This window comes from Leptodactylus fuscus, chromosome 10 (assembly GCF_031893055.1).
Source record: "Leptodactylus fuscus isolate aLepFus1 chromosome 10, aLepFus1.hap2, whole genome shotgun sequence".
NCBI classification, from domain to species: domain Eukaryota; kingdom Metazoa; phylum Chordata; class Amphibia; order Anura; family Leptodactylidae; genus Leptodactylus; species Leptodactylus fuscus.
This window is the reverse complement of record NC_134274.1, coordinates 67,129,346-67,142,414: the sequence shown is the minus strand read 5'-3', so window position 1 is coordinate 67,142,414 and position 13,069 is coordinate 67,129,346.

The window sequence follows — 13,069 nt, the reverse complement described above, 5'->3', positions numbered from 1 at the left end:
CATTGTTGCATGCTGCATTTCATTTGCATTTAGCACTGCAACCATTTGAGTGGTGGTGAGAATTAAAATCCAAATATGCATTGCAAACTGCAAGGACTACAATAAATGTTTGACGTATGTCTTAATATGGATAAACCAAAGATATGCCTGAGAATTTGGTGTATAATTAATGGATTCAGGGTTCACATTTGCTATCTTCAATACAGCAGAAAGGTTTGCTGTTATATACAACAGTCATAAGAACAACAAAAAAAAAAAGCTCTGTTGACACTTTGCAATGTAATGAGTTATGTAAACTGAAGGGGGGTTGTTCAGGTGGTACTCAAAATAAAAAAAATCTAAATTAGAAATGTATAAAAATTACTTTATTAAAGTTTAAATAATAAAAATCACAGCTAACACTACACAGTATAGAAAAAGGGGTGTCAGACAGTACAGAGACACGCACCTGTACCGTTTTTTGTTATTTTGAGTACCACCTGAACACCCCCCCCCCCCCCCCCCCAGTTTACATGTGTTTGTGTTTTTATTCAGTGCGGGACGCTTTATTAGGGTGAGTTAGAGTTGAATGACGGGACCATGCCACTAACAGGTTTGATTATGTAGGTTATGTAGGTCCCTATTTACATTGTATACCATGCTTTTGTGTGTTTTCTCAATGTAATTGGTTAGAATAGCACAACTGGGGGCACTGCAGCGCTGGAGTCCTGGTGTTCAAATCCCGCCAAGGGCAAAAAATCATCTGCAAGGAGTTTGTATGTTCTCCCCGTGTTTGCATGGATTTCCATCCCATATTCCAAAAAAGACATACTGATAGGGGAAAATGTACATTGTGAGCTCTGTGTGGGGCTCACAATCTACATTTAGAAAAAAAAAAAAAAGAATAGCACAACTGAATGCCAAATAGGTGCTCATTTGTGTAGGTTGTACTACCGTGTTTCCCCGAAAATAGGTCATCCCCCGAAAATAAGGCATAGGGGAGGTTTCTATTTAATTGCCTAATATAAGACACCCCCCGAAAATAAGGCATCCCCCAAAAACCATTGCAGCTGAACACTGTGTGCGATGTTCTGTGTGCACAGGAAAGCCGGCTACTGCCTCTGCTGTGATACCGTAGGTTGTATCCACTGTCCCTGCTGCTGTAGGATGAGCTGGGAGATGCCCGCTGTGCATATGCTGCGGGCAGTTGGCTCTCCCAGCTCATCCCACAGCAGCCAGAACAGTGGTGTCTTGTACAAATTTGTACTCTTGTACAAATCTAAGGGTTTAACCTATTGCTAGACACCCACCTCTGCTCTGTTGCAGCCAGATTGTCCATGTATTACATGATGGGTATTCATATCAATGGCTGTATTTTCCATTATTGAGCCATAGCTCCCCCCAACAAAATTAGCTGCTGGTGTCATAGAAAGGACCTGTTTTGTTATTTGTGGTTTTGGTAATTGCAACATGTCAGTTATACCTACGGAAACACTAGCAGTTTCCCTATAGGTATAATGGAAGCAGAAAGTCTGCAGACGATTTCTTGTGAAAATTGCTGCAGGAAAAACCACAATGCACTGACGCTGTAGTTTTTCCCGTAGCACAATTTTTTTAATTTTTTTTATTTGTAACCCACAGTGTGGGGCCTTTGCCTGATGAAGATGAAACTTTTTTTTTTCTTCAGATGGAGGCAGTGCCGCTTTGTCTTTTGAGGACATTTTACATGGAACATCTTTTCCCCATTTTTCTAGTATGGGACATTTTATGTTTCTATGAGTTTATCATATCTCCTCTTAACCCTTTCCCTGCCGCCCATGTAGCAATACATCCTCCTAGGCTGGCACTTTTCTAGGTAAGAATGTATCTGAAACTTCCCTATTTGTAATGCATCCCCCATTTTCAGGAACTCCTTACCAAGACACATAAGACTGACCCCCACAATCACAGGATTCAAGAAGGCCCTGAAGACTCACCTATTCAGGAAGGCCTACATCCTCCAGTAACATTACTGCCACCACATCACCATCTGAACAGTCTCTCCCTCACCTTCTGTCTCTATTCCTCTTCCCTCATAGATTGTAAGCCGTCGCGGGCAGGGCCCTTTATCCCACCGTGCCAGTCGATCACTGTCAGTATTATATCTGTTTGTATATTTTGTGTAGTGTATGTAAACCCTCAAATGTAAAGCACCATGGAATTAATGGAATAATAATAATAATGCCGTATCTCCTGATTGATTAGGGCTATGAAGATTCAGAGCAATTCACTGTTGAAAACTCTATTATGAGTTGAGATTCCAATGCAAATCTCAATTCCTGACAGTGTTTTAACAGTAGATTGCTCCGTGAAGATCATAAATCTAAAATAAATCAAAGCTCATCTTCATAGTCTTAATGAATCCTGAGATATTAGACTCTAAAGAGTCCCCCCCACCCCTGCCGCCTCAGGTAGCATCTTAGGAGCTGAGGAAGGAGGGGGGGAAGCAGACTGCACAGAGATGATAAATCATCATCATCTGTCCATAACCTGTATGTGACCACAGTGAGGGGATAGCTTGGACTTATGTCCATGTTATCCCCTCTCCTATCAATCAGAGAGCATACTATAACTTTGCTCTGATTGTCACATAGAGGTATAATGTAATACCCTCTGAGCCTAATCACAGGGGTATTCTCTCGTATGTTTTACCCTTGTGAGCATAACCAGGAATTTTATTGGCGCTGTGACCCAAATGTTTACCATTGTCCAGGTTGTAGCGCACCAAAAGAATTGCATTAAAGGAATTCTATCATTAGAATCCCATTTTCCACAAACACCACATTGGAATAGCCTTTAGAAAGGCTATTCTACCTTTAGAATTCTTCTCCACACCGCTGTAGATGTAGATATCCCAGTTTTCGTTGTTATGTTAATGAGTTTTCAGACAGCACTAGAGGCGTCCCCGTGCTGCTTGAGAACTCGCAGAGCTGACTGCGTATGCGTGGGATTTAGATCCTGAAGATGCCATCAACGGAATAAGACATCACAGAGGACGTGGTGGAGAGGCGTGCCAGTACAACATGGCATGGAGATGGCGCTGAAGAGTTTTCAAGCAGCACAGGGGACCAATTTCTTTATTCAGTAAAATTGGTAAAACATCATAAAATATATTCTGTCTCTATGTACATGTAACACACATGAAAAAAAAAGTTTGAATAAAAAGAAAACAGAAAAACACATAAAAATCACTTGCAAAAAAAGTGTGTGCGCGCGCACACTTGCAAAAGATTGCCTGTTTCTCCCTGCTCCTGTCACTATTTCACAGTAAATAACAGGTATGCATAATGATCTTGTTATTTATAGTAAATATCAACCTCCTTAAATTATTAATTTTGTTCTTTTTATTCAATGCTAAAATATTTGCATTCAAAATTACTGAAGTAAAACTATGTTCACATCTGTGCTTTCTTCACCTTAGGTTGTTTAAAATGCTGGACCTCAATGGAACACAAAACATACCATTATATTTAAGGCTAAGGCCCAACATAGCGTCCTGCAGCAAAAAATTGCTGCAAGAAAAACTGCAGCTGCAATCTATTACATTTTTCCCACAACGCTTTTCACAGAATGTTCACAACAATTTTGGAAGTCACAGTATTTCTGCTGCACTGTAACGTCTCTGCCTGTTCAGATCATTGCGCCACCCTCTGCTCGCATGCTGCAGTGCAGGAGGCATGTGCAGTTTAATTCCTTGCTTAGAGTTTTTGGTTGCAATAGTTCTGTAATTAAATTTCCACCACACCCATCTTCTGCCCTTGTTTGCCTCTGTTCATGAAGTGGTTAATTTTAGCCTTGCTCTGTGATTGACAGCCTATCCACCTATCAACTCCAGGGCGGGTTCATCCTCCCTATTTATTCTTGGCTCACATTCACATTGGTGCTTGCTATTGCCTTGTGCTTGCTGGCTTTTCTCTCGCTTTTTATTCTTGTATTCTGACTCTTGACCTCTGGCCTTCCCTATAGACTACTCTTTTGGATATTGACTTTGACACTGCATTGCTCGACTGTTACTGACCCCTGGCTAGCTGACCTCCCTTGTTATTGTTTGTCTTGTCTGCATTTTATGTGTCACATATTTAGGAAGGGCCTGTCATCTAGTTGTCACCTATTACCTAGTATAGGACCGGCAAGCAGGAAGGGACAGTGGGGGGTTTCAGACCAGGGCTCACTGTCTCTTGTGCCCTTTCCTCCAGGGTTCATCTACAGCAGTGGGGAACTGCTGTCTGGCACTTTCCTAACATGCACCTATTTTACCAAATTGTGTGAATGGGATTCGTCAGAATGCCATCCACTACACATTGATTGTAAAAGTCGCCACACCACATGGGGCCACAGCCTAAAAAGTCTTTTATGACATCTGCAATGGATTCCATAGTGAATGCTTTTAATGGAGCTTCTGAACTTACTCACTTAAAGGGGTATTCCCACCTCACATACTCATCAGTCTTTACTGCTGTAAAATCTTCTTTCTTCCTGGTTTCTTGCATCATTTGGTGGGCGGGGTTTCACATGCAACCTGTCGTTTAGCTCTGCCCCCAAATTCACATGTAGCTCCGCCCACCCATATTGGACTATGAAGTACAGGCAGCAGCAACTCCATTCTGTGTTACATACAGAGACTGCCTGTCTCTGCCATAATGAACACAACTGAATTAGCTAGCCTGATAACTGGGAGAACAGAAGAAATGAAAGCAGCTCCTCTCCTCTATCTGATAGCAGGAAGCTAGGTCACATGGTGTAGACACAGGAATAGCTAGATACACAGGCTCGCTCCCTGCACTTAGCCCCTCCTCCCTCCCCCCTGAGAGCAGCAGATACATCACTTGACTCATGAGCAGCTAAGTCAGGGCTGTGGCCACAAAGAATTGAATAAAGTAAGATAGTGGACAAACAAAGCAGTTTTGCTGAAGCAGTGTATTTAGGAAAAGTCTTACATCCACATTAACAAGCAGTATAGATAGGATCCTTGTAATGGGACAACCCCTTTAATACTGCTTAGGCCGGGTACACATCTGCGTCCTGGCCTCCATTCTGCAGGTTTCCATTTCCTGCCCGAAACTGGACAGGAGATGGAAACCTGCAGTCTCCAGCCGTGAGCGCCTGTGAGTGTTTTGTGCTCTCCGCAGCGAAACCATTTTTTTTTAACCGGAGACAAAGCCGGACATGCAGGACATTGTGTCCGGTTTTAAAAAAAAAACTGTTTCGCCGTGGAGAGCATAAAACGCTCACCGGTGTTCACGACTGGACATGGTCTGTTGAGTTTCTGTCTTCCATCTGTCGGAGACCGAGCGCAGATGTGAATGAGTAGTTACTTTGTATACAAAAACTGTCCACATTTAATTTTTTTTTGCAAATGAATCATCTCGTGTCTGCTAAATTTCTTAGGCTGCATTCACAAAGAGTTTTTTGGTCAGGAATTTGGTCAGGAAACTGACTCAGTTTCCTGACCAAATTCCTGACCAAAAAACTCCTTACCCCTCGTTCACATCTGCGTTGGTATTCCGTCCAGGGGAGTCCGCATGGGGATCCCCCCCGAACGGAATACCAAATGTAATTTCAAGCGCTGTGCAGTAAAAGCACACGAATCCCCATAGACCAGACCTGGGCAATGTACGGCCCGCGGGCCACATGCGGCCCTCTGACTGGCTCTGTCCGGCCCGCATAGCTTTTGGAAGTTTGTTCAAGGACCTGTGATGACGTCATCACAGCCTATCACCAGGATAGGCTATGACTTGTTAGTGGGCGGAGCCACACGGGACTGTGTATGAGAGAGATGTCTTCGTCTTTCCTGGGTACTGATGTTAGACGGCAGTCTTTTATTTATATATAGTATAGTTGATTTGACCATGTGTCTGAAACAAAGAATGGGCCTTCCCGTGTCAAAACATTTCTGCAATGAGGATCATAATATCACCGATTACATGAAAATTTTGGTTTTAAGAGGGAATTTTAAATCAAGGAAAGAGCGACGGATTTATGAGTATAAACTTATGACCCTGCTTCAAACACTGGAGAAGGGGTTAAATCTGTCACATGGTTTTATGGCATTTTACAGAAATCACTGACCTGAGACCCTGAGAACTGATAAGAACTTGAAATTGTTTACATTTTTTCTACCAATAACAAATAACCCTCTACCCCCCTTCCTCCTGGAATTCTATCCCTGTGTCCTTTTGTACATAAATATGCAGCCTTCAGAAATGGTTATTAAATTTACTTGAGAAAGGACCCGAGAGTTCCGAAACGTTGTAATCTGTCATCATTATTAGTTAGCCATTAAAAAGGTATCAACTACTGAAAACTATCAAGTTGGTTTTTTTTCATTAGAATGGTAGAGTTAAGTTTATATAATGAAGGGAGTGAATTTAGAAGCAGGCGTGGCTGGTGGCATTTCCACTAGAGATGAGCGAGTACTGTTCGGATCAGCCGATCCGAACAGCACGCTCGCATAGAAATGAATGGACGTAGCCGGCACGCGGGGGGTTAAGCGGCCGGCTGCCGTCAAAGCGGAAGTACCAGGTGCATCCATTCATTTCTATGGAGCGTGCTGTTCGGTTCGGCTGATCCGAACAGTACTCGCTCATCTCTAATTTCCACCCATACTACTACCTTGTTGTCAGTTGCAACAGCAAATGGAAGTAAAATCCATATCATTGTCTGTTAAGAAGTAAGCAATGCTTGGGAAGGCCAAAGTTGGCTGCACATCAGACAATTAGGCTGAAGAGGGGTAGAATGAGAACAAAACATGCCTGACTGTATTAGCAGCTGCTGGGGAAGAGGTTTTTGGCCTTTTCTCTGGCAGATCTCCATGAGCGGAGTAGAGTTTGATCCTTAACGGAAAAAGCTGTAAAAGCTTGTATAACCATATATGTATTTGCAGTCACATTCTTTTAATGAATATATTGTTTAGTTGTGTTTTGTTTGTTGTTTGATATTATTATTGGAGTCTCCATGATACACCCTACTGTACCTGTGTGTGTTTGCATTATCATGTGGTTGTATCTACCTGGGAGAGCAACTCCTTAAAGGTATTCAACCATTAAAAATCTTTTTTCTGTGGATAAGACGTCAGAATAGCCTTTAGAAAGGCTATTCGTCTCTTACCTTTAGATGGGATCTCCACCGCGCCGTTCCTTAGCAATACCGTTTTTTACCGGTATGTAAATTAGTTCTCTGGCAGCGATGGGGTCGGGCCCCAGTGCTGAAAAGGCTATTCAGGCGTGTTAGCCACAGAAAAAAAGATTTTTAATGGTAGAATCCCTTTAATGCCACATTACTGTTTGCTGGCGGAAGCCACTCCCTTCAACAATTGTAGTCCGAATTATAGGACCGATGAAAAGTCGCTACTCAAGATAAGTCTTGCCCAATTCTGTGCATTTGTTTATGCTCTGTGCTTTTCTCTGAATTCTATCAATAATGTGGTTGCTAGATTTCCTTACAGATGGTGTCTGTTCATGCTTCCCAAACTATAGATGCACACACTACAGCCTGATGCTTTAAGATGCTCTACTGCAGTGGTTCTCAACCTTTCTAATGCCGTGACCCCGCAATACAGTTCCTCATGTTGCGGTGACCCCAAACCAAAAAATAATTTTGGTGGCTACTTCATAACTGTAAGGGCTAGTTCACACAGGGGGCGGTATAGCGGATCTGTAGCGGATTTAGGCACTGAGAGTGATGCGGGGAGCCGCGTCACTCTCGGGTCAAAACACGCTTGCCACGACTGTTGCAGCTTCCCCCCCGGAGTTGGCTCAAATTAATGGGACAACTCGGGAGGTTGCTACCGCCAGGCGGACGCCACGGGTCACCGAGCTGTGGAATCCACCTGAAGAAAGGGCAGCCCACTTTTTTTTTTCCGTGAGCGTCAGCATGCCTCTCACACTAAAAACAAGCCTGGCGGTCTAAATAGACCTCCATTGTGAGAGGGCGGATTATGACGTGGATTTCGCACCATAATCTGCCCCCTCTGTGCCTGTGTGAACGGGCCTTAATTTTGCTACAACCCATACCTCCCAACTTTTGAAAAGTAGAAAGAGGGATAAAATGTGTGGCGCGCAGAGCGCGCCGCGACAAATTTGGCTCCGCCCACTTTTATGTTGACTCCGCCCATTCTCATTCATTTTTCCCGTGCTCCCACACAGTATAATCCTCCTACAGTCACCCGTACCTCTATCTCTCCCCCAGTTTCATATAACCTCTTCATCTGCCCCGTTTCATGTCCCCTCAACTCTGCCCCCAGATTCATGTCCCCCCATCTCTGCCCTCAGAATCATGTCCCCCATCACTGTCCCCAGATTCATGTCCCTCCATCTCTTCCCCCAGATTCATGTCCCCCATCTCTGCCCCCAGATTCATGTCCCTCCATCTCTGCCCCCAGATTCATGTCCCTCCATCTCTGCCCCCAGATTCATGTCCCTCCATCTCTGCCCCCAGATTCATGTCCCCTCCATCTCTGCCCCCAGATTCATGTCCCTCCATCTCTGCCCCCAGATTCATGTCCCCTCCATCTCTGTCCCCAGATTCATGTCCCTCCATCTCTGCCCCCAGATTCATGTTCCCCCATCTCTGCCCCCAGATTCATGTCCCTCCATCTCTGTCCCCAGATTCATGTCCCTCCATCTCTGCCCCCAGATTCATGTCCCCTCCATCTCTGTCCCCAGATTCATGTCCCTCCATCTCTGCCCCCAGATTCATGTCCCCTCCATCTCTGTCCCCAGATTCATGTCCCTCCATCTCTGCCCCCAGATTCATGTTCCCCCATCTCTGCCCCTAGATTCATGTCCCTCCATCTCTGTCCCCAGATTCATGTCCCTCCATCTCTGTCCCCAGATTCATGTCCCTCCATCTCTGCCCCCAGATTCATGTCCCTCCATCTGTCCCCAGATTCATGTCCCTCCATCTCTTCCCCCAGATTCATGTCCCTCCACCTCTTCCCCCAGATTCATGTCCCTCCACCTCTTCCCCCAGATTCATGTCCCTCCATCTCTGTCCCCAGATTCATGTCCCTCCATCTCTTCCCCCAGATTCATGTCCCTCCACCTCTGCCCCCAGATTCATGTCCCTCCATCTCTTCCCCCAGATTCATCTTGCTCACACACAGCCTGAACCTCCTATCACGCTCACACACAGCCTGAACCCCACTATTATGCTGACACACAGCCTGAAACACCCCCATCTTGCTCACACACAGCCTGAACCCCTCTATTATGCTCACACACAGCCTGCATCCCCTCTTATCATACTCACACACAGCCTGCATCCCCTTCCCACCCCTTGCTTATACTTGCTGTCTCCTCCCTCCATCTTACCTTCCAGTCTCCACTCACTGCAGTCTTCCCTTTCTGTGTAACTCGGCACTGTACTGAATAGCTCCGCCCACACCAGAGTCCGATCACATGGTCATGACGTCATCACAGGTCCTTCACCCCACTAGGATCTACCCTGCTGCGGACAGTAGCGCGGCTTCTCAGCGGCTAAAGCCATTGGAAATATGTATTTTCCGATGGCTTTAGGCGACCCCTGTGTTTTGGTCGTTCGACCCCCGCCGGGGTCACGACCCACAGGTTGAGAACCGCTGCTCTACTGTCATGTTGCGGTCAGAAAGCTCGCCGTATAAACATTCTTTTCTTTTTTTTTTTTCCAAGATTTTCCCCTCATTTTATGTCACTCCTTCCAAGTTAGGTAAAGAAAAGTAGAGATGAACTGTTTGAATTAACTTTACCATATGATTGTAGAATTTTAGGCCGCACATGGTGTAATTGCTGCAATTTACCCACAGCGGAAATGGCGTGGAAAAAATCATGGTGTTTTACAGTCAGACCAAAGTGGAGGATATTGTATTGAATCCCATACTTACTTTGGGGTAGAAACCATGCTGCGGACATGCCGCAATTTCCAAAACTATCACGTTTTTGGAAATCACAGCATGTCAATTATACCTACGGAAACACTGGTGGTTCCCCATAGGCATAATTTAAACAGAAAGTCCATCTAAGTTTCTGTGCACTGCGGGAAGAACTCGGGTTTCTCCCACAGCGCTTTTTTGATGCGAGACGCCACATGGGAAACAATTTGAGAGAACTTAAAAATAAACTTTTCTAAACCTGATCCATTTGTGGTTTGTTAATATAGTGTTACGACACTACATTACAGATTTGTATGGAGCTAAATAGACTTACATAATTTTACTTTGTTAGGCTAAGGCCCCACGTGGCAGCAAAAAAGAGCCGCGGAAAAACCGTGGTGGCATCGTGGTTCTTCCCACAGCGCTTTAGAGAGAAAGTTTACATAGGTTTCCTCTGCGGACTTTCTGTTTCAATCATATCTATAGAGAATTCGCTGGTGTTTCCGTAGGTATAATTGACATGCTGCGATTTCTAAAATCACGCCGTGGTTCTTTCCTCAAAGTAGGCATGAGTTTCGCTAGAATCTCATCCACTTTGCTCTGACTGTAAAACACCGCAATTTTTTTCCGCCTTTTTCCGCCATGTGAGGCCCTGGACTTAATGTGAATATCCTCAAAGCCGACGTTATGAGCGCTCCCATTGAAGTGAATGGGAAGTGTTTGGGAGCCTTCCGCAGCGCTCGTGTGTACGGCTGTGAATGGCAGCCGGCGTTACTCCGTGTGAAGGCAGCCAAAGAAGTATTTTTTGGTTTTGGGCTGTGTTTTTTTTTACACCTAAGATATTCTCCAGTGTATTACAGACAGTTTTGTGTTTTTGCTGCTATTGTGTTATTGCTGACATTTTCTTGTAATAATTAAAAAACATTCACAACATATACATTTTTACAAGAAATTTCAGTTGTGTTAATTTCAATCACTAAGTTTGTCTAGAAGGCCAAGTTTATTTCACAGAAAATGGAAAGCAACATGATAAGGAACGTGAGCATAGTTTAACCTCTTCAACACATTGGTGTGGAAGTTTGTCAAAAGTATAATTGCTGTATGTTCATTAGGAGTGAAATGGGCATATGTATGAAAGTGGTCAAAAACAGTAATGCTGGGTTCACGTGGGGGGTTTTTGGACCAGATTTTGACGCTGGTCCAAAAAACGGTTAGCCGCGACTGGATGTCGGTGCAGTGCATACAGTGCACCGGCATCCAGTCGCTGCATTCCGCTTTGGTTTAGGCCCAAATGAATGGGCCTAGGTGAGAGGGAGTGTTCGCGCCGTGGACGATGTGGCGGATTCTGCCATGGAATCCATGGCAAGAAAGGGCTTCTTTTTTCTGTGAGCGGCACAAAACTGCTAGCAAAAAAATGAAGTGAACGGCTCACATTGAAGTCAATGGGAGGCATTGTTTTGGACCAGATTCTGAGGCGGATTCCACTTCAAAATCCGGTCCAAAAGTGTGTGTGAAACCCTGAAGTCAATAGGAGGTGGTTTTTAAAAACCGGATTCTGACTTGGATTCCGTGTCAAAATCCGGCCCAAAAAACCCTGTGTGAACCAAGCCTTAGTGGCACCAAAGCATTTGTTGGATCAGGACTGTGCAAAATAAATAACACCATTAAAAGCGAGTGTGATTAATCCATGCAGTCATATTCAAAGGGTTTTTCCAGGTTTTGGTGACCTACATCCATTGATCAGCAGTAGAGATGAGCGAGTACTGTTCGGATCAGCCGATCCGAACAGCACGCTCGCATAGAAATGAATGGACGTAGCCGGCACGCCACCGTCAAAGTGGAAGTACCAGGTGCATCCATTCATTTCTATGGAGTGTGCTGTTTGGATCAGCTGATCCGAACAGTACTCGCTCATCTCTAATCTGCAGCCATTAGCACAAAACTATTCAGTGGTCGGAGCTGGAATCGGCATCTCCATCCACTGTGTTGTGGCTGTGCTGGGTTACAGCATCTCTACTAGAATTCAAGTGACTGGGATCTGAGCTACAGTAACCGGTGCCACTGAATATGGTGTTTGGAGGTGTGGGGGTGGGGATGCCGGACCACGGCACTTTGACATTGATAGGTCATTAATATTAAACCCCCAAAACAAAGCAGACAAAAACTTTCAGACAAAACCATAGTTCATATGTCTTGAGGAAAAGGCACCTAATGGTAAAGTGCTTTTTATAGTGTCATATATTCATGTGAAATATCACCCAACAGCATATTCAGGACTTGAAGTGGCTGTCTACATTCTTAGTCAGAAGGAAGGCACTGCGGGTGAATATACGTATAGGATATTCAGTAGTTCCTGCATCCTTGACTGCTGTCACATTATTGTATCTTGTGGTAACATAGAGTCACCGTCCGGTTACTATGTTTTCTTTTCTCATTCCTCTAAGACAGGTAATACATCCCATATGTGACTGGTGTAGTGAATAGTCCAGGCATGGGTAGCGCAGGTCTCTGTAATGAACTAGAGTGTCCATATACTGTTGTTGACCCTAACTGGGCACTTAATGGGAATGGAAGAGCAAAGGAAGGCAACATTGGCTTAGCAGCCATTTTCAGCTTCTCCAGTTCAGCCTCCTGAAGCCTTTTAGCTTTCGCACGTCTGTTTTGAAACCAGATCTTCACCTGAGTTTCTGTGAGGTTTAATGAGCTGGAAAACTCAGCTCTTTCTGCAATGGACAGGTATTGCTTTTGTCTAAACTTTCTCTCCAGGGCCAACAACTGAGAGGTAGTGAATGGAGTTCTTGGTTTTCTGTTATTTTTGTGCTTCCTTAGTGTGCATGGTGGAGGGCTTGAAGGCTCTGCAAAATAAAAGGAAATGAAATCAATAAGTAGATCTAATACTGTTAAAATATTATCCTATTATTTTAACTTATTTGAAGATAATCTGTCATGTTCCCTGAAAAGTCACGTAGCGGGTCACAGCAAAAAAGTGCTGCGGAAAAAAAAAGCAATGCCATGCATTGGGGTATTCCCGCAGAAGTCCTCAGAGATTTTCTCTGCAGATTTTCCGCTTCCATTATACATGGGTAGGGAAACCACCAGCCTCTCCTTAGAGTCAGTTCCGCCTGAAGATAGGGCAGGTCATTTCTTTCTCTGCTAGCGGCAGCCCGCCGCTAGCGGAAAACAAAAAGACCGGCGGTCTACATA